Source organism: Tursiops truncatus, chromosome 8 (assembly GCF_011762595.2).
Source record: "Tursiops truncatus isolate mTurTru1 chromosome 8, mTurTru1.mat.Y, whole genome shotgun sequence".
NCBI lineage: Eukaryota > Metazoa > Chordata > Mammalia > Artiodactyla > Delphinidae > Tursiops > Tursiops truncatus.
The window spans coordinates 91,061,181-91,071,805 of NC_047041.1; the positions used below are offsets into that span (position 1 = coordinate 91,061,181).

The window sequence follows — 10,625 nt, forward strand, 5'->3', positions numbered from 1 at the left end:
AAACTGAAAAAGGTACAGTAGACTCAAATGGCAAATAGTTATGGATATTTTCCTGGAATTCCAAGGCTTAAGGTATATTTTGTTTGTTGTCTTTGATGTTGTTGTTGTTTGTTTTGGGGGTTTTTTTGGCAATTATTTCTCTCCTGCAGGGATGTATAGTCAAATCACTGTGTTTTTAAGTTACTTTGAATAGTCCTATCCCAAGATAAAAATTTGTTAATTAGCTTTTTGTTTTGATTTGATTTTTAGGATTGCTTTTAAAATTTTAATTTTATTGTATAATTGTGTATAATGCTTTCATGATTCCAAATTCAAAACAACAAAGAAGTCTAGACTTAATACCCTCCCCCTTCATTCTATTCCCTTTCTTTTCCTATAAATAAACATTTAAAATATATTATGGTTTATCTTTTTTTAAAATATAAGCATATAATAAGTATAATTTAGATCTTATACTTCAATACAAGTATACATATTAATAACCCTTTTCTTAAATAACCAGATCTATAGATTGTTACCTATTTCTGTGTAACAAACCACCCCAAACACAGTGGAGTGAAATAGAAATCATGTATTTGTTCATGCTGGTTGTTGACTTGATCTCTTTTTTCCATGTGTTGTCTCATCCTGAAGGTTAGCTCAAGCTTTTTTACACAGCAGTTCTAGGGTAGCAAGCAAAAGTAGAAGCTATAATGCCTTTTGAGACTTAGGCTGAAAAGTTTCACATCTATTACAGTGTATTGGTTTAAGCCACTTCCAAAGCAAGTCCAGATTCACGAGGTAGAGGAATAAATTCTACCTTTTCAGGGGAAGAGCAACCAAGCACACTGTACAGAACACGCACATTGTAGGAAGAAATCTTTGTGACTATCTGATCTGTTCTCAGGACCTTCTTCCTACCCATATCTGAAAAGGTTTCAGTAAAGCAACACATTAGCAAAAGGGAATGATAAATGTCATGGGCTCTAGTCAATTGTGTTAGCAACTAGTCTGCCTTTTGGGCGAGGAAACATGGAATAAGTGTGGAAAGAGGGGCAGAGTTCTTCATGAGAGTGTGTTTGCTGCTTACTCAGAAATTCAATTGTGTTCTTCCAAACATAGTTCCAATTTTGTGAAAATGTCCCCTTAATCCCCATGAAACTAAGGGAAGTGACTTCATCTCTAGTTGTCCTGAGTTCATCAGTGAATGACATTCTTACGGTAACTCTTTCTCAACTAGCAGTGGTTTTGAGATATAAATTGGCCCAAACTAAAGGAAAGTGTGTTCATGTAATTCTTGGCAGAACAGCTTCTCTCTCACCCCTGCTGAACATGAAAAACAATCCCTTTGGTCACAATTTTTTTGCAAAGTATTTAAACAGCATAAAGGCAATCAGCCTCAGAGGAAGCCAATACTGAGGATAGAAGATTGGAAAGACAATAAGAACCAGGCACTCTGATGATTCTATTCCATTCCACACCTGAAGCCTGTCCTGCTAGACTTTCATTTATGCAAGATTTCAACACTTTCATTTCTTAAAACAGGTTAAGATTATTTTTGTTATTTAACTTTGGATCCTGCCATCACTAGTACGGGGATTTGAGTTTAGAAAATTGTTTTCCTATTTATGATATATTTAACATTGATGCTACATCATTTGCCTACCAGTAGTGAGACAGGTTCTATTGTTCTCAACACTATTTTGGAGTTAAAGAATCTGACGCTCAGAGAATGTTAATAAAACAAAACGAGACAATGAATGAAACAGTGTGTTAGACCCAGTCCAGAGCCTTAGAGGAGAGGTTTGATGAATGTTAGTCTTAGGATGAATTCCCATTTCCCAAGGGCTTTACTACAACACTCCTAGCCCCAAACCTTACTACTAAAATTTGCAGATTCACAACTTGAATTCAAGTTCTATTTCTTTCACACTCTGCCACCGTGCTTATAGTTGGTATTCATCCCAGAAATTCTTTGGTGAGAGCAAACTCTTGAAGGAAACAGTGTTCTGGGACAAGGAGAAGTATTTTTTGAACATTAGAATACTCCCCTAGAAAGGAAGACCTAGAAAAAGATGCTTCCAGGGCAGCATAAGGGCAATATGTATATAAATATGAAGAAGACAGTAAAAGTGACCTAAAAGGAAGCAAAAAGGATGACAGATTTAGAGCAGTGAAAAACCTTGAAAAGAGCACTGATTTTGGAATCAAGCAGCCTGGTTTGAAATCACAAATATCTCTCGGATATTATCTCTTCAAGACAATATCTTCCTGATTAACACAGGGGTAACAATATCTACCTAGAAGGTCAAAAACTTATTAAATGATGATATATAGAGCAGGGGTCCCCAACCCCTAGGCCTGCTAGGAACCAGGCGGAACAGCAGGGGGAGAGAGGAGGGCGAGCGAGTGGAGCTTCATCTGCCGCTCATCCCTCGCCATGGCTTGCATTACCGCCGGAACCAGGCCACACCTCCACCCCACCCATGGAAAAATTTTCTTCCATGAAACTGGTCCCTGGTGCCAAAAAGGTTGGAGACCACTGATATAGAGGATACCTAGCACAGGCTATACTTCACATCTGGTACTCCATAAATGTTACTGTAAAGACATGCTCTGGTGGGAATGGACCCAAGCTTTTGGAATTCTGACTACAAGTGTGTGTGTATGTGTCTTTAGGAGTGGTCTTCCATTTTATAGCCAGAAATATTCTGCTTTTTTACAGATGAACTCTTGATTTCAACTTTGGGGCAACGCTTCCTTTCTCTTTTATGAAAAGAAATATTATATTTGTAGTTTGCTGATATAATAGTAAAGCAAAGCAAAAGGAAAGGAAAGAAGTTTCAGATAAGGGATAGCTAAACTATACTACACAATATATTTCATTTTTTCAGGAGCGAGAGAATATGCTTCTTTCCTAAATATGGGTTAAACTTTCCTCTCTCCAAAAATCATGTTAATTCTTGAGAGATATGCATGAGCTAGCTATTATTACCCACTGGAGACTGGCATAGAGACATGCTGTTGGCAGGAAGTTCTCAGAGGCGTAGCCTCCCTGCATGATGTTCAGGAATCTGGTAGGGAAGACTGAAGCCCAATCTGTATCTTCCACTGAAGTCTTCCATGTGTTATTTTCCTGAGCTTCAAAACTCAGACTACGGGAAATGTCCTGTACTTGGAATATGCCATTCAAATGGCCTGGCCAAAGACACATTCTCTGGGTAAGGGGAGCTGTTCTGATAAAGACAGTGAACATTCTGGCAACCATCGTGGGCATGAGGAATTTTTCAGGGAAGTGTAAAGACTCCCCTGAAAATTGGAATTGGAATCGTCTACACAAGATAGGTTCAAAATCATATCCATGTATTCATTTTTTGTCATATCATATCATATTCATTTTTTTGTCCACTCAATAAACATGTATTGAGTAGCTATTATGTAGCAACTAGTATTCAGGTGTTTGGAATAGAGTCATACAAAACCTCTGCTTAAGGAGTTTCACTCTAGTTGGAGAGATGGACAATAAACAAGTAAAACAATACATAAGCAATATATAAGCAAATAAATGCAGGTAATAATCATTACTGTGAAAATAATATTTTCTCTGATCAAGGAAGACCCCACTGAGAAGGTAACATTTGAGCAGATGTTTAAATAATATAAAGAAGCAGAGTAACGGCCCCAACAAAGATGACCACATCCTCATCTCTGGAACCTATGGATATGTCATTTTACATGGCAAAAGAGAATCTGCAGATGTGACCTTTAGGGTTAGGGACCTTGATGTGGGGAGATGATGATCCGTGTGGAGCTGGATGAGCCACGTGGACCCAATCTAATCACTGAGTCTACAAGTGGAAGAGAAAGTCATAACAGCGGGTCAGAAAGATGTGGCATGAGAAGGACTGAACACACTGTTGCTGGCTTTGAAGATGGAGAAAAGACACCACAAGCCAAGCAGTGCAGTTTGGCTTCTAAGAGCTGGGAATGGAACTCAGCCGACAGCCAGGAGGAAAACAGGGACCTTGGGCCTACAGTCCCAGTAACTGATTTCTGCCAGTAACCATAATGAGCAGTAAATGAATTCTCCCCTAGAGCCTGCGAGAAGGAAGGCAGCCCTGCTGACCACTTGATTTGAGCTCCGTAAGAGTCATACTCGACTTCTGACTTACAGAACTGTGAGATCATAAAAGTGTGCTGTTTTATACCATGAAGCTTTGTACAGCAACAAGAGAAAACTAATACACATGCAGAGATAAGAGGGGCCCGCATTCCAGACTGTGGATACAGTAATGCACAGGCCCTAGCATGGCTGAGGTGGATAGTGACAAGCAGCACAGATGTTTGCAATATTTAGACGCTCTCCAGAGTGTCAAGATGTACTTGAAGAAGGAAACTTGGTAAAGATATCTAATGCCTCACCATCAACTGAGGTACAGGTTTAGGCTTTTATGAGTTGGAGAAAGATGAATTATCACACAAATTTGTGAAGCCTAGATATCTGGGTTTTATTAGTAATGCTTCACAGCTGGAATTCATACCAAGCCTCTCAAACAAAAGTTTGCTGTTCGGCAAACACTGGAGTTCCAGGGTAGAAATCTTAGCAATAACAAGGAACCAGCCTGAAGAGTCCATTTGTATGAGCATTTGATAAACGAAAAAGGATGGAGGCATCACTCCGTCAGTGCAGCAGCATAGCTATATGATCCCCTTAGTAGGGCGGGGCATCTGACTAAGTAGAGAATGAGCAGAGGAAGGGTGACCCTGGTTGGGCAGAAGAGGGTGTTTATGGTCCTGAAAGAGCTTTTCTTTTTGCGAGAGAGGGAAGAGCCTTTCTGAGGGACGATGCCGTTAGCTTTTTCATAGGGGACACTGAAGCAGGCAATTTAACCACCTTTCAGAAGCAATCTCTCTGCTTTTCTATTTTACTGTGTTTCATTTCAGCTTTTCTCTTTTTCTCTAAATTGTGTAACCAATTGCAAACATGTCCCAGGAAAAGGGAAGAATAGATGTCATCCTGTACTCTGGCTTCCAGCCATGTGCTGCCCCTTCCCTGCTTTTACAGACTACAAACTTCACACCAGCCAGCTGAGAAATGGCCAAAGTGAAAAGCAATTTGCAAGTGGGAAGCATCCTGGCTGTCATTATTGACTTGTGGTAAAGGCAGATGGGACATTGTGCAAGGGTCTGGGGAGGGAAATAAGGAGACAGTGGACACAGTGAGAAGCTGGTGTGCGTGGACACTGCTTCTTGGAGAGGGAGCTGAGATGAATAGAGAGAAATGCAGGCATTAATGCTTCCTCTATATACATCCTGGCATAGAATCGGGGTCAAGGCTGAGGGAGGGCCCGCTGGGACAGCACAGCATAGTGGTTAATAGTCCTGGCGATGTGAAGCCTGGGTGTAGATGCTTGCACTGCCACTTTTTATCTGTATGACCTCAGCAATTAATGTACATCTTCTGTACCTTATTTCGATATTGTGATGATTGCATGATACTACATATAAAGTGCCAAGGACTTACATGCTCTTGGTAAACATTAGTAAATGCTATTACTATTCTTGACATGTATTTTTAAAGGGTGGCTAAGTTCTAAATAACTTTTAGATACTTTGCTACAACTAGAAGTAAGTAGGAACACACACCGTGCCTCAGAGGAGACGCGTCATATAATCAACAAACGTTAGAGCTGAGAGACATTTTGGTGATCAATGAAACCAATCCCCTTAATTGACAGGTAAGGAAAATGATGCTCACAATGTTTTGTGATTTGTTCAAGATCACAAAGCCAGTAAGGGACTAGGCAGCCAGGTAGAGACGGGATGTCTCACTCTCATCCTGTGACTGTCTAGACGCAAAGTGCTTGTTGTTTTTGCTACATGATTTGAAATCATTGCCTTCTATGATCCATAAGACTGAGACCATGGAAATCACATACATGTAACCATGTACCGCCAGCTCACGCTGCATTTTATCCCCACCCGCATTACAACTTCTGTGGGGAGAAGAGCCTCTGCCTATCTCCTATTTCTTCATATTTTTCATGTTTCCAGGAAGATGGCAATGGATCTCCTGAGTCACCAATCCCAGTGGAATCATCGGATTCTAATAGTTTCAATATTTTTAGGGGGAAAAAAAGATGTATTTCAATTTAGAGGTTACAAAGTAGCTGTAGCCAAACCACAGACAGTTTTGTTTTTCTCCAAAAATGTTGTGAACCTTTTCAATCCGACAGCCTACCCCAGTTTTCACAGGCTCCGCCATTCTCCTTCTTAGACTCAACTTTATCCACACATTTACTTATTTTTGTGTCTGCCTGGGCACTGTAGATTTTATTTAGTGACTCCTGGTATGTACGAGCTTTTTCTAATTAAAAAAAATATGTACTTTCAATAAAGCTTTCTATTTAGACATTCCCATTGCATTAACGAGAAGCTGTTACATATTTTCTGAGTTTAAACTTCTGGATTTAAGTAAAGAGGGCTTTCTTCACCAGGACGTGGTAACCTAATGTGATATCCTAACGAGAGTTACAAAAACTAATATAGTTGTTGCTGGGAAAGTATCTTGTAGATGTAGTTAACATCAGTACACTTTCAGTAAAAAGATTGCCTCAATTATGTGGGAAGGTCTCACCCAATCAGTGGAAAGGCTTTAAGAGCAAAACGGATTTTCTGAGAAAGAAGAAATTCTGCCTCAAGACAGAGTTTCCAGACTGCAGGACTGCCCTGTGGATTTAAATCTTGTGGGCCCCCATAATTGTGAAAGCTAATTCTTTGAAATAAATCTCTTTATACAGATTTAAAGCTATATAAATATATATACCACTATATAATACATAAATACATATATCTTATTATATATATCCTACTATATCCTACTAAATATACAGCTGTTTCTCTGGAAAACCCTGCCAGTTCAGAGGGAAAGTAAAACATTAGCCAATGGTTCATGGGAGACATTACCAAATGTTTTAGATAAGGTAATGCTAGCCGCTGAAACAGCTGGACCATGAATTTCTACAGTTTAACCCATTAGAAAATTGTTTCTCACTCACACAATGAACATCTAACAGGTGGAGGTGGGGAGAAGAGACCCAGCATAGCAAAGGCTTAGAAACTATGTGACATCCAAGGTCACCTCCAGCCAGCAGACAGGGAAGAAATAGAATGGAGGATCCAGTGAAAGGTTTTCTAAGCCAGGATCATTTCTATACACATTCCATTGGCCAGGATTTGGTCATCTGGCCATACCTAACTTCAAGGAAACATGAGCTAGCTCTTTCCCAGGAGAAACTGAAAATGTGCTTGGCAAACAGTTAGCCATTCTCTGTCATGCAAAGTCATTAGTAGAGAAGCTTCTTGGAAAATATCACGTATTCTTGCTAGGACTATCTTGTTTGTTAAAATTTTGTGACTAACTTGTTATGTATTGTGATCTCAGTACAGGAACAAATATAGAAAATGTAAAAAAAAAAAAAAAAAACAACCAGAATGAGATGGCAAAGAAAGGAAAGTCTGAGGCAGGAGACAATTTAAAACAGCAATTAGAGTCTAATTAAATCCAAGGTTTGGTATCATTATCAGAAGTGAAGACATAGCTAATTTTGCTGAAAGCAAGTTTCAGTTCAGGTTATGGTCATTCAATAAGGGAATATTTTCTTCCCAGCAGAAAACACTAATTTTGAAAACCACTTAAAAGATTCTCAGTAATGGATGGTATGTATGTGTGTGCATTTTAATCTCTTTATCCATATTGTCTATGTGGTATTTAGTCTTTGTACTTAAATCAACAGTGATTGTTTGTTGTAGCATGAGAAATTTTTGGCTCATTGATTTTCCATAGCACTGAAATGTCACATTAGCTCAAGGTGAAAAGCTAACAGGATGTGAATAATGATAATAATAATCAGAATGATAATAGAAAGAATCATACACCTGAATGTACGTTAAAGTCCTCTATTACTCTCAGGGCTCTGGTGACATTTCAAACAGCAGGAGAAGAGAGAGAAAATGGTCTGTTAACATCATTCTCTCTGGAGGCCACTGCAACCTTGGCCGCACATTTTGGTATAGATGGCAATTTACAGAATGAATGAATGAGAACCGAGGACACGGGTCCCACCTACTGTGTAACGCCCTCCCCCCCCACCCCCATTTTACTCTGTTTCCAGGTACAATTCATTAATGTTCAGTCTTCCACATTCCTGTCTGAGACACACACTTGAACTTACAAAAATAGAGAATTCTCAAAACAGGCATTTGGAATTTGCGATAGGCACAGGATTCGGTCATCTGGCCGTACCTAACTTCAAGGAAACATGAGCTAACACTGAGTAAACGCACTTGAGTTAGATATAGCTTGGGATCCCAGGGAGACTAGGTATCACCAACACCCAGAACATTCACTGAGTCTCAGAATTTTCGGGCCAAGGACCCTGGCTTATGCTAATGATATTAAAAAATAAAAATGAAAGAAAAGAGTCTCAGATCCTGATCCCACTTAAGCAAAGTAATATCTTACTTTGCTTTTTAGGTATTCTAATTCCCTGCTGTAATTGTAGATTCATAATTATAAACAAATGAATTTATCATTCTATTACTCCAGAAAGTTGCTTCAGAACCCAGTCTCCCCCCACCCACCTCCCACCAGATTCTGTTTAATTCCACTGTGATACCTTCTTGTGGAATTCTAAATTTCTATATTACAGCACTTTGTCACACGTCAAATGGATTTTTAAAAAAAATGGTTAATGTCTTCTTTCCCTCTAGACTGTATGGTAGGGGATACAGTTCCTACTGTCTTTCAGTTCTGCATCTTCAGGACCCAGAAGAGGGTAAAGACAGTGGCACTCAATCAGTGGATGCTCCGTGACTGACCTGAGAGTGCCCCATTCCTCCCTATGTAGGGCTGACAATGGTTCTGCTTTCAGACTGAATTTTACCACAGTATTTCATTCTAAATCTGCAACTATCTATCTCCAATCCATCTTACTCCATCATCTGTTCAATTGATCTCATAACTCTTGACTATATTTTTACTTGTTCAGAACAGGCCAGTCTTTAACTCTTCACCACATTGTTCGTTATTATCTGTAAGTCCTTACTCGTGCCACGTTGTTATTACATTACATAGGCTTAGTATTAGGCTTACATTATAATGGGAACAGTCTCAACATTTCCAACTCTTCCTGTTGATTCCAACTGTTCTTAAAGACTTATGGGCATTGCAGTGAGATAATGATGACATGCCCCTAAACTATTTTTTAAGAAAAAGAGGTATAACTTTTCAGAGACAAACTATAAAATCAACACAAGATGCATCATAGCAGTGATACACAATTAAATGGAAAGAAAAATTCCCAGACCAGATCAAGACTTGATACTAATCAAACTAAAGAGGTTGAGCACATCTGAAGTGTCACATTTGGAAATAAATTCTTAGCCATGTTTTATGAATACTGACTCAAACTCTGATTAAAAGGAAGGGTTCTAAATTCATTAACTAATATCCTGGTCCTCAGAGACAGTATATCACAGAAAATAGTTATAACATTAAATTGTCCACTCTTATAACTAATTTTTATTATGAATCTATACTCATCAAGCTAGCCTCGGATTATTGTTTTTTAATAAGGAGATGAAATCTTATTTATCAAAATATTGACCATTTTCATTTTGATATACATACTTTAGTCTCTTGTGAATTTATTCAGCACGAATCAGTGTCCCTGAATAACCCAACTCAGCTCACTGACAAGTTCAAGTTTCTGTACCTGCAAAGCTGAGGAACTTTGGTGTATTAGTGTATTACTCAGGGTTTCTAGAGAAACAGAGCCAATAAAAGATATATTAATAGATAAATGACTGATAGATATAGAGATAGATATCTCATATCTGTTTACTTATATCTATATTTGAAAGTGATTTCTTATAACATTTTGCCTTACATGATTATAGAGGCTGAAAAGTCCCATGATCTGCCATCTGCCAGCTGGAGAGCCAGTGGTGTAGACTGCAGTCCAGGTCTGAATGCCTGAGAACCAGGAGCCCTGAGGACAGGAGAAGTTGATGTTTCAGCTCACGCAGTCAGATACAGAGCAAATTCAACCTTCCCCTGCCTTTTGTTCTATTCTGGCCCTCCATGGGTGGGATAATACCCACCCACATTGGGGAGGGCCATCGTAGGCTCCTTTCCTCAGCCCACCAATTCAAATGCTAATCTCTTCCAGAAACACCCCCACAGACACAGCCAGAGATAATGTTTAACCAGCTCTATGGGCACCCCATGGCCCAGTCAAGTTGCCACATGAATGAACCATCACACTTAGACTTCTATTTCATAAGACTTCCACTTCTAAGGTAATGTATGCCTATTAGATTTCTTGAAGGCCAATCAGGCAACTTTCCCTGGAAATATTCTAACATCTCAATCTCTACATTTTCTTTCTCTCAGAGTTACATAAAATTCATCACCCCCACGGAGTTCTTTGTGACTGACCCTAGCCCGTACCACAAGCACCTTATTTTGTGAGCATTCTGGGCTAGAGGACTGTTTGTATGTACCAGCAAAAGAATGCATGATGGTAGTTTGTTGCCATGTAAAATAATGATGATTTTTAGGATTATGTAATACCAACATGGTA

At 39.1% G+C, this 10,625-nt stretch overlaps 1 long non-coding RNA gene across 1 annotated transcript in view; it reads right to left on the reverse strand.

The window, feature by feature from the left end:
* The window catches only part of LOC109552215 (uncharacterized), a 292,534-nt gene extending 282,502 nt beyond the window's left edge, over positions 1 to 10,032 (reverse strand). Inside the window, exon 1 of the long non-coding RNA XR_002178979.3 lies at positions 9,930 to 10,032. This is a non-coding gene — a long non-coding RNA (uncharacterized lncRNA). The remainder of the gene's footprint in view (positions 1 to 9,929) is intronic.
* Between the last annotated feature and the right edge of the window lie 593 nt (positions 10,033 to 10,625).